Raw genomic sequence first — 14,514 nt, 5'->3', positions numbered from 1 at the left:
GTTTAAAGCAGAATTTCTTGTATTATCTGGGAACTTAATTTGCCCAGTTTTACACCCGTAGTTCCTAATATCAAATTTATAGTATGGAACCATTCCAAAATCATTTCTTTGAATTGTCATGCTAAACAGGCAATTGCATATTTTATTTTCTTATGTTTATGGCCTGTTTTCTTGTATTCCAGAAAACATGATATACAAAAAGCAAGCGTTTGACTATGAAAATGAAAAAATACATATATTTACTTATATATTATATGTATATTAAATATATATATTTATTTATATATACACATATATAAATCAAAATTGCTAGAAAATATGGAATGTTTTTAATAATGAAAGTTTAATTATGCAACACAAATTGAAACATTCCTGTGTTCTTTTGCTTTGATGTATAAATGTATTTAATGCTGCAGAAATCAATATATGTGATTTCTTTGTTTTCCTTAAAGCATCTGTAGAGCAAACATGAGATGCAGAACTACACAATATTCCACTCTAAAAAATCCACGTAAGGATGGTGCCTCTTGTTTTATAGAGATTTTCTCTCATTGAAAGGTATTACTTATGATAGAACCTATCTTTGAATTTAAAAATTTTTGGATTATAAAATTATTATATTATTCTATTGCTGGAAGAATGGAGTTCTAAGTTTTACTAGGTAAAGTAAATATAAGATATGTCATCTGGAAATATATTACTATGTTTAGTTGATCCTAACCCAACTCCCTTTTTTCTGAAGTTTTTCTCAAATTACTTCTCCATGCTTCATTTGTTTTAAGCCAATGGTTCTTAACCTGAAGTATTTTGCCACCATACTCGTGAAGACATTTGGCAATGTCTGGAGACATTTTTAATTGCCATACTTGGGGGGGGGTGAAATTGACACTTAGCATCAAAAACCAGGGATAGTGTTAAAGTACTACAATACACAATATACAGGACACCATCTCCCCAAACTCTGGTGAAGACTTAATCCAGCCAGAAATATCAATAATGCCAAGACTGAGAAATGCTGGTTTAACTTGTTTGCCAAGGTAGTCTCTGCTTCAGGGAGATGTTGTTTTATTTCTGTTTATCCATCATTTACCTTCTCATTCATTCATGAAGCAAATATTATGTGAAAACTGATAGTGGACAGGCACCACACACACACACACACACACACACACACACACACACACACACACAAACACAAGACAGAGAGAGACAGAGAGAAAGAGAGATGTGTTTCTAGTCTGGTGCATTGAACACAGTATGTTTTCAGCCTACCATTCTAGTATTTTATTTCAGTCTTCTTGTGCCCTCTGTGTTCTGATTTATCAATTGTTTACTACAATTTCCTATCCTTCCTTACTACCACACGTGTTTTATTCCTATGTGACTTTTCATCTCCTACCTGTCAATGCCAGTAATCTAAAACTTTTGTATAAAAACCTGTCATGTCAAGAGGATTCTTGAAAGATGGTGGATTTTTCTACCATCTGTCTGTTGGAATAGAAATATGTCTACCTACACAGAAAACAATTACACTGGGATATTATGTCTGATGTAACCATTTTGGAACTGTGGAGGCTACTGAAAGTTCAAAACTTCCATGGGAAGATTTGGACAAGAAATTGCAGAAAATTTCAGTCAATTTCAGCTATAAACAGGGGCAGCTGCCTATCCTTCATCTCAGCTCTATAGTGGGCAGCTGTGGCATGCAGCTGTGCACTTGTTCCTGGAGCAACTTACACTCAAATTGCAGGAGCCAAGGTGGGAAAGAAGGACTCTTTTCTTCAAATATTGGGAATCTGTGCTCTGATTGATGATTGCTGGTTATGATCACCTAGTTTCAAAAGAAGAAGCAGGTAACCATTATTATTGCACCTCCTCTCATTGTTGCAAGTCCTTCCCCCTCTCTCTGATGTGACTTCCAGGGAATTTAAAGGACTGTCATCCTTTCCCCAAACTCTTCATTTTTCTCATTTTCTCCTTTTGGGAGTCAGACATTAATGACTACTATATTCAAAAGCAACTCCTTGTACAGGAAAAATTAGAAAGTGAGTGTGTACACCCTGGGAAATGTGTAGGCTTAGAAAAGACCTAAAAAGATTGCAAGTTTATATCTTAGACTTATGCTTTGCACAGAGACAGCCTACAACAGTTTAAAAAAATAAACAAAAACAATAACAAAAAGCCAGCATGGCCTCATGGTAGATCTATTAGACACAGACTTTTAACTAACTGTCATAAAGATGCTTAAATAATTAAAGGAATACATAGAGAAAGTCAAGAAAATTATGTAAGCATAAAACAGAAATGTTCATAAAGAGATAGAAAACTGAAAACAAAATCAAAAAAGAAATTCTGGAGCTGAAAAGCTCAATAATTATAACGAAGAATTTCCTAGGCAAATTCAAAGGCAGATTTGAGCAGGCAGATGAAAGAATTTGCAACCTTAAAGATAGGAAAATGACAATTAAAGAGTTTGAGGAGCAGAAAAAAAAAAGAAAGTGAACAATGTCTAAGGGACCTGTGGAATACTATCAAGTAGACCAATTTACACATTATGGAAGTGCTAGAAGAAGAAGAGCAAGAGAAAAGTGAGAGGGAGAATATTTGAAGAAAAACATGGCTGGAAGCTTCCCAATTTTAATGCAAGACATGAACATAAATATCCAAGAGGCACAACAAATTTCAAGTAAGATAAACCCAAAGATATCCGTATTGTAATCAAACTTTTGAAAGAGAAAGACAAATAAAAAATCTTATAAGAAGCAAAAGGATAGTGGCTAATTACAAACATGGGATTCTCTATAAAATTATCAGATTTCTTATTAAAAATTTTGGAGTTCAGAATGCAAAGGACCAATACAGTTGTCCCTTGCTATCCATGGAAGATTGGTTCCAGGACCTCCCATGGATACCAAAACCTGTGGATGCTTAAGTCTCTGATATAAAATGGCATTGTATTTGCATATAACAAATGCACATCCTCTCTTGAATTTTAAATCGTCATTAGATTTTTCAACATACCAAATATTATGTAAATCCTATGGAAATAATTGTTATTCTCCATTATTTTGGGAATCATGACAAGAAAAAATGTCTTCTGCACTTGTTCAGTATAGGTGGAATTAAAAAATATTCTTTATACAGGGTTGATTGAATCTCCAGATGTATAACCCACGAATATGGAAAATAGGCTATATATTCAAAGTGTTAAAAGATGACTAAAATCCTGTCAACCGAGCATCTGCCAACCAAAATATTCCCATACAAAGAAAAGTTGAAAAATGTTGTTACTATTAGACTTGTCCTACTCAAGAAGTTCCAGAAGGAGAAATGAAAGGACACAAGACAGTAACTTGAAGCTGCATGAAGAAATAGAAATCATTAAAAGGTAAACAGGTGGACAATTATAAAACATAGTATTATTATATGTTTTGTTTGTAACTACATTCTGTTTTCTACATAATTTAATTGACTAAAGTATGTTAAATAATTATTACTTTATTTTTGGGGGTACACAACATATAAAGATGTAATTTTATGATATCAACAACAGGAAAAGGTATAGATGGAGGTGTAAAGGAGCACAGATTTTCTCTGTTATTGAAGTTAACTTGGCATAAATCCAAATTAATATAATTTTAGAATGGTAACTATAATCACATAGTAACCACACACACAAAAATAGCTATAGAATACACACAAAAGAAGGTGAAAAATAAATTTAAACATTTCACTATTAAAAAGTCAATCAAACATGAAAGACAGTAATATAGAAACTGAAGGACAAAGAAGCTGTAAAGCATATAGGAAACAAAGAGCAAATAGAAAACAAAGAGCAAAGTGAGAAGTTATTTTAATGAGTTACTCTCTCATTAGTTACTTCAAATGTTAATGTTTACATTCTTCAGTGAAACAATAGCAATTGAAAGAATGGATTTAAAATATGATTTCATTGTATTCTGTGTACAAGAGACTCACTTTAGATCTAAAAACACAAATAGATTGAAGGTGAAATAATAGGAAAATATATATATTCCATCTACATAGTAACCAAAAGAGAGCAGGGATGGCTATATCAGATAAAGTAGAATTTAAATAAAAATTGTTTGCAAGACATAAAAGAGGACATTGTATTAATAAAAGCTTCCATACAGTAGAAATATCTAAAAAAATTTCATGCATCTAATTAAAGACCCTCAACATACATCAAGCAAAAATTACAGAACTCAAGGAAGAAATTGATAGTTCTACCATATTAGTTGGAAATTTCAATACCTCGCTCTCAATAATGGATGAAAAAAACAGACAGAAGATAAGTAAAAAAAGAAAGTACTTAAACAACTCAAACCAACCAGATATAACAGAGATATACCGAACAATCTAGTCAACAAAAACAGTATATACCTCTTGAAGTACACACGGGACATTCCAGGATAGACCATATGTTAGGCAGCAAACTGAGTATCAATAGATTTAGAATGACAGATAACATGCAGAGTATCTTCTCTGACCAAAACAGGATGAAATTAGAAATCAATAACGGAAATAAAAAGCAAAAATTCACAAATTAGCATTAATTAAATAACATGGTCATCAGAAACCAATGGAACAAGGAAGAAATCGCAATGAAAACATAAAAAATACTTGAAGATAAATGAAACAAAAATACAAAAATTTCAAAATTTTGGGAAACAGTGAAAGCAAGGCTAAGGGAAGAATTTATGGATATAAACATTTTTGTTAAAGCAAATTCAAATCAACAATCTGACATTACAACTTAAGGAACCAGAAAAAGAAGAATAGGCTAAAGCCAAAGCTAGCAGAAAGAAGAATATAACAAAGATTACAGCAGAGATTAAACAAAATATATACTGTCAAAACAGTAGAGAAAATCAGTGAAATCAAAAGATAGTTCTTGGATAAGATACTCAAAATTGACAAACCTTCAGCTAGGTGAATTATGACAAAAAAAAAATTACTAAAGTCAGAAATGAAAGTATGGACATTACTACCAATCCGTAGAAATAGAAAATATAGGAGAATACTATCAACTATTGTACCCCAAAAAAACAGAAAACATATAAAACAAACAAATTCTTAAAAACACAAAATCTACCAAGAAAAATCATGAAAAATCATAAAATAGAATATAAGAATAGACCTATAACTAGTAAGAACATTGAATCAGTACCCCAAAATCTTCTAATAAGGAAAAATTCTGGACCTGATGGCTTCCCTGATTAATTCTGACTAACACCAATCCTTCCCAAACATTTCCAGAAAATTCAAGAGGAAAGAGTACTTCCTAATGTATCCTATGAAGCAGCACTGTCCTGATACTAAAGCCAAACTAAATCACCAAAAGAAAACTACAAGACCCTTATGAACACTGGTGAAAAATATCCTCAACAAAATACTAGAAAACTAAATTTATCAGGATATTAACAAGATTATACACCACACCAAGTGGGATTTATTCCTACAATGCAAGGATGGTTCAACATAGGAAAATTAATGTAATATATCATACCAACAGAATGAAAGGAAAAACAAAACAAAACATTTTTGTATTAGGCCATTCTTGCATTGCTGTAAAGAACTACCTGAGATTGGGTAATTTATAAAAAACAAAAAAATAGAGGTTTAATTGGCTCACAGTTCAAAAGGATTTACAGGAAGCATAGTTCTGGCATCTGCTTTGCTTCTAGGGAGGCCTTACAGAGGGCTTTTAATTAAGGTGAAAGGTGAAAAGGAAACAGGCACATCACATGTTGAAAGCAAGAGCAAGTGAGAAAGAGAGGTGGCAGGGAAGGTGCCACACACTTTTAAATGACGAGATCTTATGTGAACTCAGAGTGAGACCTTGCTTATCACCAAGGGAATAGCACAAGCCTGTCATGAGGAATCTGCCCCATTGGTCCAAACACCTCCCACCAGGCCCCACCTCTAACACTGAGCATTATATTTCTACATAATATTTGGGTGGGGACAAATATCCAAACTATACTAATGTTTATTTCCATTGCTGCAGCAAAAACATTTGACAAAATTCAACATTCTTTCATGATTAAAAATGCTCAAAAACTAGGAACAAAAGGAAATTAGCTCTACATAATAAACGTCATATATTAAAAATTCACAGTTAGCATCACACTCAATGGTGAAAGACTGAAAGATTTTCCCCTAGGATATGAAACAAAAAAAAAGGATACTAATTTTTGCCATTTCTATTTAATATAGTAACGGAAGTACTAGACCAATCAGGCTAGAAATTAGGCAAGTAAAAAAGAAATTAAGGACTTCTAAATTGGAAAGAAAAGTATAAAATTATCTCTGCTCACAGCTGATATGATTTTGTATGTAGAAAACTCTTGTATGTAAAGACTTGGAACCAACCCAAATATCCATCAATGATAGACTGGATTAAGAAAATGTGGCACGTATACACCATGGAATACTATGCAGCCATAAAAAAGGATGAGATCCTGTCCCTTGCAGGGACATGAATGAACCTGGAAACCATTGTTCTGAGCAAACTATCACAAGGACAGAAAACCAAACACTGCATGTTCTCACTCATAGGTGGGAATTGAACAATGAGAACACTTGCACACAAGGAGGGGAACATCACACACCAGGGCCTGTCGTGGGATGAGGGGCTGGGGAAGGGATAGCATTAGGAGAAATACCCAATGTAAATGATGAGTTAATGAGTGCAGCAAACTAACATGGCACATGTAAACCTGTGTAACAAACCTGCACGTTGTGCACATGTACCCTAGAACTTAAAGTATAATAATAATAAAAAAGAAAACTCTTGTATGTAAAGGTTACACACATACACACAAACTGTAAAACTAATAAATTAAGCAAAATAGCAGGATACATGGTCAACATGCAAAAAATCAGTTGCATTTCTACACATAAAGAGTGAACAATCTGTGCAGGAAAAATTGAAAATAATTTTATTTACTACAGCATCTAAAATAATAAAATAGTGTAATTAACGAAAGAAGTGAAAGAGTTGCACAATGAATACTACAAAACATTGCTGAAACAAATTAAAGAAGACATAAAATAATGAAAACACATCCTATGTTCATGGATTATAAGACTTAATATTGTTAAGATAACAATGCTACTTAAGTAATCGATAGATTCAGTGAAATTCCTCTCAAAATTCCAATGACATTTTTTACTGATGTAGGAAAATCTATTCTGAAATTCATATGGAATCCCAAGGGATCCTGAATAGCAAAAAATAATTTTGAAAAATAAGAACACAGATAAGGGAATCATATTTCATCTTTTCAAAATTTACTACAAAACTACAGTAATCAAAATAGTGTGATAGTGGCATAAAGATAGACATTTAGACAAATGAAATGGAATAGAGAGCTCAGAAACACCTCCTTGAATATATGGTCAATTGTTTTTTAACATGGGTGCCAAGGTGATTTAATGGGGAAAAGACAGTCTGCTCAATAAATATTGCTGAGAAAACTGAACATCTACATTTAAAAGAATGAAGCTGAACCCTTACTTAATACCATATACAAAAACAAAGGCAAATAAATCAAATACCTACATGTAAAACCTAAAACTATAAAACCCCTAGAAGAAAACAAAGGACAAAATCTTAATGATGGTAGATTTGGCAATGATTTCTTGGAAATGATACTAAAGGCACAGGCAACAAAAGGAAAAAATAAATTAGATTTAATAAATTTATTCATTAAAATGTACATGAAAACAACATGAACAGTGTAAAAAGCAAGGCAAGGGAGAAAATATTTGTAAGTGGGAAAAAATATTTGCAAGTAACATATCCGGTAGAGAATTAACATCCAGATTATATAGAAAACTTCTGAAACTCAACAACAAAAAACAAAAATGATTCAACATAAGCAAGGGACTTGAATAGACATTTCTCCAAAAAAGATATCTAAATGACTACTAACCGCATGACAAGATGCTCATCATCACTAATTATTTGAGAATGTAAATCAAAACCCTAATGAGATTTTACCTCACACCTATTAGGATGGTTACTATCAAAAAGACTGAAAACAACAAATGTTGGCAAGGACGTGAAGAAATTGGAACCTTTGTGCACTGTTGGTGAGAATGTAAAATCATGAAGCCACAGTGGAAAGCAGTATGGTGGATCCTCAAAAACTTAGAAACAGAATTAGCATATGATTCAGAAATTCCACTTCTGAGTACATATCCAAAATAATTGAAGGCAAGGTTTCAAAAAGATGTTTGTATGCCCATGGTTTATAGCAGCATTATTAATAATAGCTAAAATTTTGAAGCAACCCACACATTCATCAATGAATGAATGGATAATCCAAATGTGGTATATATACGTACCATGAAGTATTTCTCATCCTTAAAAAGGAAGGAAATTTTGAAATATGCTCACCACGGATGCGCCTGTAGAATATTATGCTAAGAGAAATAAGCCAATCACAAAAGAGACAAATTTTATATGATTCCACTTATATGAGGTACTTAAGGTAGTTGAAATCATAAATACAAAAATAGAATGGCTGTTGCCTGTGGCTAGGGAGTGGGGGAATGAGGAGTTAAATGGGTGTAGAGCTTTAATTTTATAAGATGAAAAATGATGATGGCGATGATTGTCCAATATTATGAATAACACTGGATTGTACACTTAAAAATAATTAAAATGATAAGTTTCATATGAAACATCTTTTATCACAATTTTAAAAATTGGAAAAAAGAAAAACTTTGTCCATGACCTTGATTAATGGTTATTTTGCCCAGCTCTAGCATTTATGATTTCCAGTATACATTTTCTAATTTTCTGGTATGTTTTATGCATGTGAATTTTATCTCAGCAATTACAAACTTCTGAAAACAGCAGCTAAAACTTTATGAAATTTTATAACCTTTAGATTAACTGACATTTTGCTTTGAATAAATTAGTAGTTTTATTAATTTAGTAAAAATAATCATACCTATAATTTATGTTGAATTTATGTTTTACAAAAGTACAAACTGTGCTAAAATATTATATACACTATCCTATTTCATCATTATAACAATAGTGTGAGAAACTATTCATACATATACTCATTTAACAGTTGGGAAAACTGAACCACAGAGAGGTCCATTTTTTTCGATATGTTTTAGTTGATACAGGGATATGAACTCAGCTCTGTCCAATTACAAAATCAAAATTCTAGCCCATTATGCTACATGTAATAACAGCAATACAATAATAGATATTATGATAGGCTGATAGGTAACATTGGGACCAATGTTACCAGGTCCCAATCTCTGAAACCTAAAAATGCTACATTATTTGCAGAAAGAATCTATGCATGAGTGTTAAGTAAAAGACCTTGAGATCAAGAGATCATACTGAGTTATATGCTGTGCACTATATGTAATCACAAGTGAATATGTAAGAGAAAGGTACAGGGAGACTTGACAAACAGAAAAAGATCAGGCCACCTGACTACAGATGAACCTTTGGGATTATGTAGGCAAAAGCCATGCAATGCCAGCATCTACCAGAAGTCAGAGGAAGAAAAGAAAGGATTTTCCTCTAGAACCTACAGAGGAAGTGTGGCACTGTTGATGCCATTATTTTGGACCAGTGATACTGATTTCAGGACTCTGTCTTCTAGAACAGTGAGGAAATAAATTTCTGTTGTCATAAGCTACCAACTTTGTGGTATTTTTTTATAGCAGCCAAAGAAGATGAATACTAATGATATCAGTTAAGTGCCTCAAGATCACAGTCCATCAAGATCACAAGAATGCCTAAGAATCAAAAGCAAAAGAGGCAAATTCTCATGCTATCTGAGAAAATAAGTACAACTTGTGGATTTTTGTTGCTGTGGTTGTTGTTACATTCTTGTAATTTCAAAAGTTAGACATGTCTCCTAGATATACAAGTTTGCATTTTCATCCGTTAATGTTTAATTTTTCCTTTCTACCTCCCAAACCATTCAACATCTACCTAGTAGTGTGATTCATGCTGCTTCTGCAATGGACTTTAAGTAGTACTTCTTTTAATGCGTTTTATGTTTGTCAAGATTTTACAATATTTGCTTTGATTCTATTATACTAATATACCATACAAGCTACATTCAGTTTAAAAAATTGTAGTGAAATCAAAAATTAACATATTTATTGAACACAAACTATAAGTAAGAGACTGTGCCACCACCCATTGTAAACCAAGCACACATGGGCTTTGCCGCTGAGAATCATATAATTTGGGGAAATGTAGGATAAGCATAAAGACTTATTTCAGGTATACTTCAAGACTACTAGAGAACACACTATATGGTGAACTAGCATATTATTTATTCAGGCAACAATTGGAGTAATATTCAGAGGAAGGGAAGATCGCTGTAGCAAACTTTATCTCCTCTGAGCCTTCCCTCAACTAGAAATCTAAATAGTCTATCTTCAAACTGCAACATCCCCAAATGTCTTGATAATTATAATTCTATGACTGCTTTGATATATGTTTATGTCCACCAATTCTGGGAAGTAGTTGGCTTCCGTAAGTTTTCTTACTCTGAAGTCATGTGTTACATGGCCCTTGCTATCCCAGAACTCAGCCCTTCTTTAAATAATTGCCTTCCCAAGTCCAATTCAGGACCTTGGACACATTTTTTTCCATACCCCTTATGCCTAATATGTACAGTCATATAACTTAAAGAAGTCTCTCAAAAATTGAAAATTTATTGTAATTCAATGATGGCAACAAATCTTGTCAGTAATAGCACAGAACAATTTGGTGACCCATTTGTGTTCCGTATAGAATTAAAAGTAGCAAATCCTCCTCGCAAGAGCTGAGTCTTGCTGGTAAAGGGGGATTCATTAAGAATTCTTTAGCCAAGCTTATAATGGAAGCCATGCAGAGGTACAGCTAAAGAGAAAAAGGTTTTAACAGATGGGCTAGCATCTTAAGGGGGAAAAATCCTCTCTGTGTAAAATAAAGGAAGAAGGAGCTTCAGTTCAGTGAAATCTTCAAGAAACCAGCTCCAATTTCAATAGCGTTCTTCTGAATAGGAATCGGTGGTCTCTCACACTGGTGTTTACCCCATCGTTTAGGTATGAAAGCCACCTTCCTGAGGTAGACATGCGAAGGAGAAATAGAAATGGCAGAAGCCGGGTGGAGCACAAAGGAGCAACAGGAAACCTTTAACTAAAGAATAAAAACACTCCATTGACTGTGTAAAAAAAAGAGGAGTGGCAGGTGAGTAGAAAGGGCAGGAGATGGATGGCTATGTGGTGAAAATAGTCAAATGATTACCATCCACCTCAAATGTACCTTATTCCTTTATTTCTCTTGGATTTTTGTTGTTGCACTAATTGTGACCAATACTGTTTTGCACCCTTTCCAACCCGGGGTGCAATTCTTTTCCTGATTGTTCCTATATGATGTGAAAGAGTTTTTATAGCCCTCAGATTTATGTCTTGTCTTTCCCATTAAATTGTTATATTCTTAAGGCAAGACATCATTCATTCATCCACTTAAAATAACATATTAAAGGATGACTGTGTGTCAGAATTATACGAAAAAAAGATTAATAAGGCACTCAGAGATCACACGGTTTACCGGACAAGAGAGAAAGAAAGACTAATGATTTATAATACAATATAGTCGAGTATAATAATTGAGAGGTTTTCTTATTTTATTTTTTTAGCCCTTTCTCTATGTATTACAACTTAATTGAAATTTTCTGTCTATCCATTCTGATTTTATGAGATGCAAATATCAGATCAAGAGAAAGACTGAAAACTTAGAATACAAGAGAACGGATTTTGTCATAGAATGAGAAAAGAAGGTAAAAGAAGTGAAAAAATTGATAAGGAAGGTTTTTTGTATAAATCAGATATGATTGACATCACAAAATGCACATACTCAAAGTACACAATTTATTTCATTTTGATAAATATATACACCTGTGAAACCATCACTGCAGTAAAAGTCAGAAACATATTCATCACCTCAAATGTTTCTTTTCATCCTTTATAATGCCTCCCTTCTAACCATCTCCAGACAATCATTGATCTGTTTTTTTGCATTTACTAGATCTCTCTTCTTCATCTTCTTCTTTTCTTCATCTTCTTCCTCTCCCTCTTCCTCTTCTTCTTTTCCTTCTTCTCCTCCTTCTCATTCTTCTCCTTCTTCTTCTTCTTCTCCTCCTTCTCCTTCTTCTTCTTCTTGACACAGGATCTCCCTTTGCTGCCTAGGCTGGAGTGCAGTGGCAAGATCACAGTTCAGCTTAGGATAGACTTGGCGATGCAGGCTCCTTTTTGGTTCCATATGAACTTTAAAGTAGTTTTTTCCAATTCTGTGAAGAAAGTCATTGGTAGCTTGATGGGGATGGTATTGAATCTATAAATTATCTTGGGCAGTATGGCCATTTTCACGATATTGATTCTTCCTACCCATGAGCATGGAATCTGGAGGCATCACGCTACCTGACTTCAAACTATACTACAAGGCTACAGTAACCAAAACAGCATGGTACTGGTACCAAAACAGAGATATAGATCAATGGAACAGAACAGAACCCTCAGAAATAATGCCACATATCTACAACTATCTGATCTTTGACAAACGTGAGAAAAACAAGCAATGGGGAAAGGATTCCCTATTTAATAAATGGTGCTGGGAAAACTGGCTAGTCATATGTAGAAAGCTGAAGCTGGATCCCTTCCTTACACCTTATACAAAAATTAATTCAAGATGGCTTAAAGACTTAAACGTTAGACCTAAAACCATAAAAACCCTAGAAGAAAACCTAGGCAATACCATTCAGGACATAGGCATGGGCAAGAACTTCATGTCTACAACACCAAAAGCAATGGCAACAAAAGCCAAAATTGACAAATGGGATCTAATTAAACTAAAGAGCTTCTGCACAGCAAAAGAAACTACCATCAGAGTGAACATGCAACCTACAAAATGGGAGAAAATTTTAGCAACCTACTCATCTGACAAATGGCTAATATCCAGAATGTAAAATGAACTCAAACAAATTTACAAGAAAAAAACAAACAACCCCATCAAAAAGTGGACAAAGGATATGAACAGACACTTCTCAAAACAAGACATTTATGCAGCCAAAAGACACATGAAAAAATGCTCATCATCACTGGCCATCAGAGAAATGCAAATCAAAACCACAATGAGATACCATCTCACACCAGTTAGAATGGCAATCATTAAAAAGTCAGGAAACAACAGATGCTGGACAGGATGTGGAGAAATAGGAATGCTTTTACACTGTTAGTGGGACTGTAAACCAGTTCAACCATTGTGGAAGTCAGTGTGGCGATTCCTCAGGGATCTAGAACTAGAAACACGATTTGACCCAGCCATCCCATTACTGGGTATATACCCAAAGGACTATAAATCACATTGCTATAAAGACACATGCACACGTATGTTTATTGCGGCACTATTCACAATAGCAAAGACTTGGAACCAAGCCAAATGTCCAACAATGATAGACTGGATTAAGAAAATGTGGCACATATACACCATGGAATACTATGCAGCCATAAAAAATGATGAGTTCATGTCCTTTGTAGGGACATGGATGAAATTGGAAATCATCATTCTCAGTATACTATCGCAAGGACAAAAAACCAAACACTGCATGTTCTCACTCATAGATGGGAATTGAAGAATGAGAACACATGGACACAGGAAGGGGAACATCACACTCTGGGGACTGTTGTGGGGTGGGGGGAGTGGGGAGGGATAGCATTAGGAGATATACCTAATGCTAAATGACGAGTTAATGGGTGCAGCGCACCAGCATGGCACATGTATACATATGTAACTAACCTGCACATTGTGCACACGTACCCTAAAACTTAAAGTATAATAATAATAATAATAATAATAATAATAATAATAATAAGGAATTCAAAAAAAAATCACAGTTTAATGCAGCCTCATCCTTCTGGGCTTAAGTGATCCTACCACCTCAGCCTCCAGAGTAGCTGTGACATATGCCACCACCAAGCTAATTGTTCTTGTTTCATGTTTTGTAGAGATGAGGTTTTACCATGTTGCCCAGGATGATCTCAAACTCCTGGACTCAAGTGAGCCACCTACCTTGGCCTCCCAAAGTGCTGGGATCACAGGCGTGAGCCACAGTGCCTGGCAAGGATCTCTTTTTAAAATGTGGAATTATATATATTTAAAACAGTATAACTGCTTTGATATTTATCTGTGTTTTGTGTATCAATTATTTCTTACATTTTATTTGTAAATAGTATTCCATTACATCTATAAAATACAATTTTACTTATCCATTTTCTTATTTCTATTATTTCCAGATGTTGTCTATTCAGATATAGCTACCATGAGCATTCCTGTACCAGACTTTATAAGTCTTTGTAAGTACACATGCTTAATCCTTTCCCCCAATTCTTTTGTATAGATATATAAATATTTGGGAGTGAGTGAACTGTAAATAATATGGTAGGCATAGGTTTTAC

The sequence above is a fragment of the Gorilla gorilla genome, chromosome 17, assembly GCF_029281585.2.
Source record: "Gorilla gorilla gorilla isolate KB3781 chromosome 17, NHGRI_mGorGor1-v2.1_pri, whole genome shotgun sequence".
Lineage (NCBI taxonomy): Eukaryota > Metazoa > Chordata > Mammalia > Primates > Hominidae > Gorilla > Gorilla gorilla.
Note: the sequence above shows the minus strand (reverse complement) of the source record.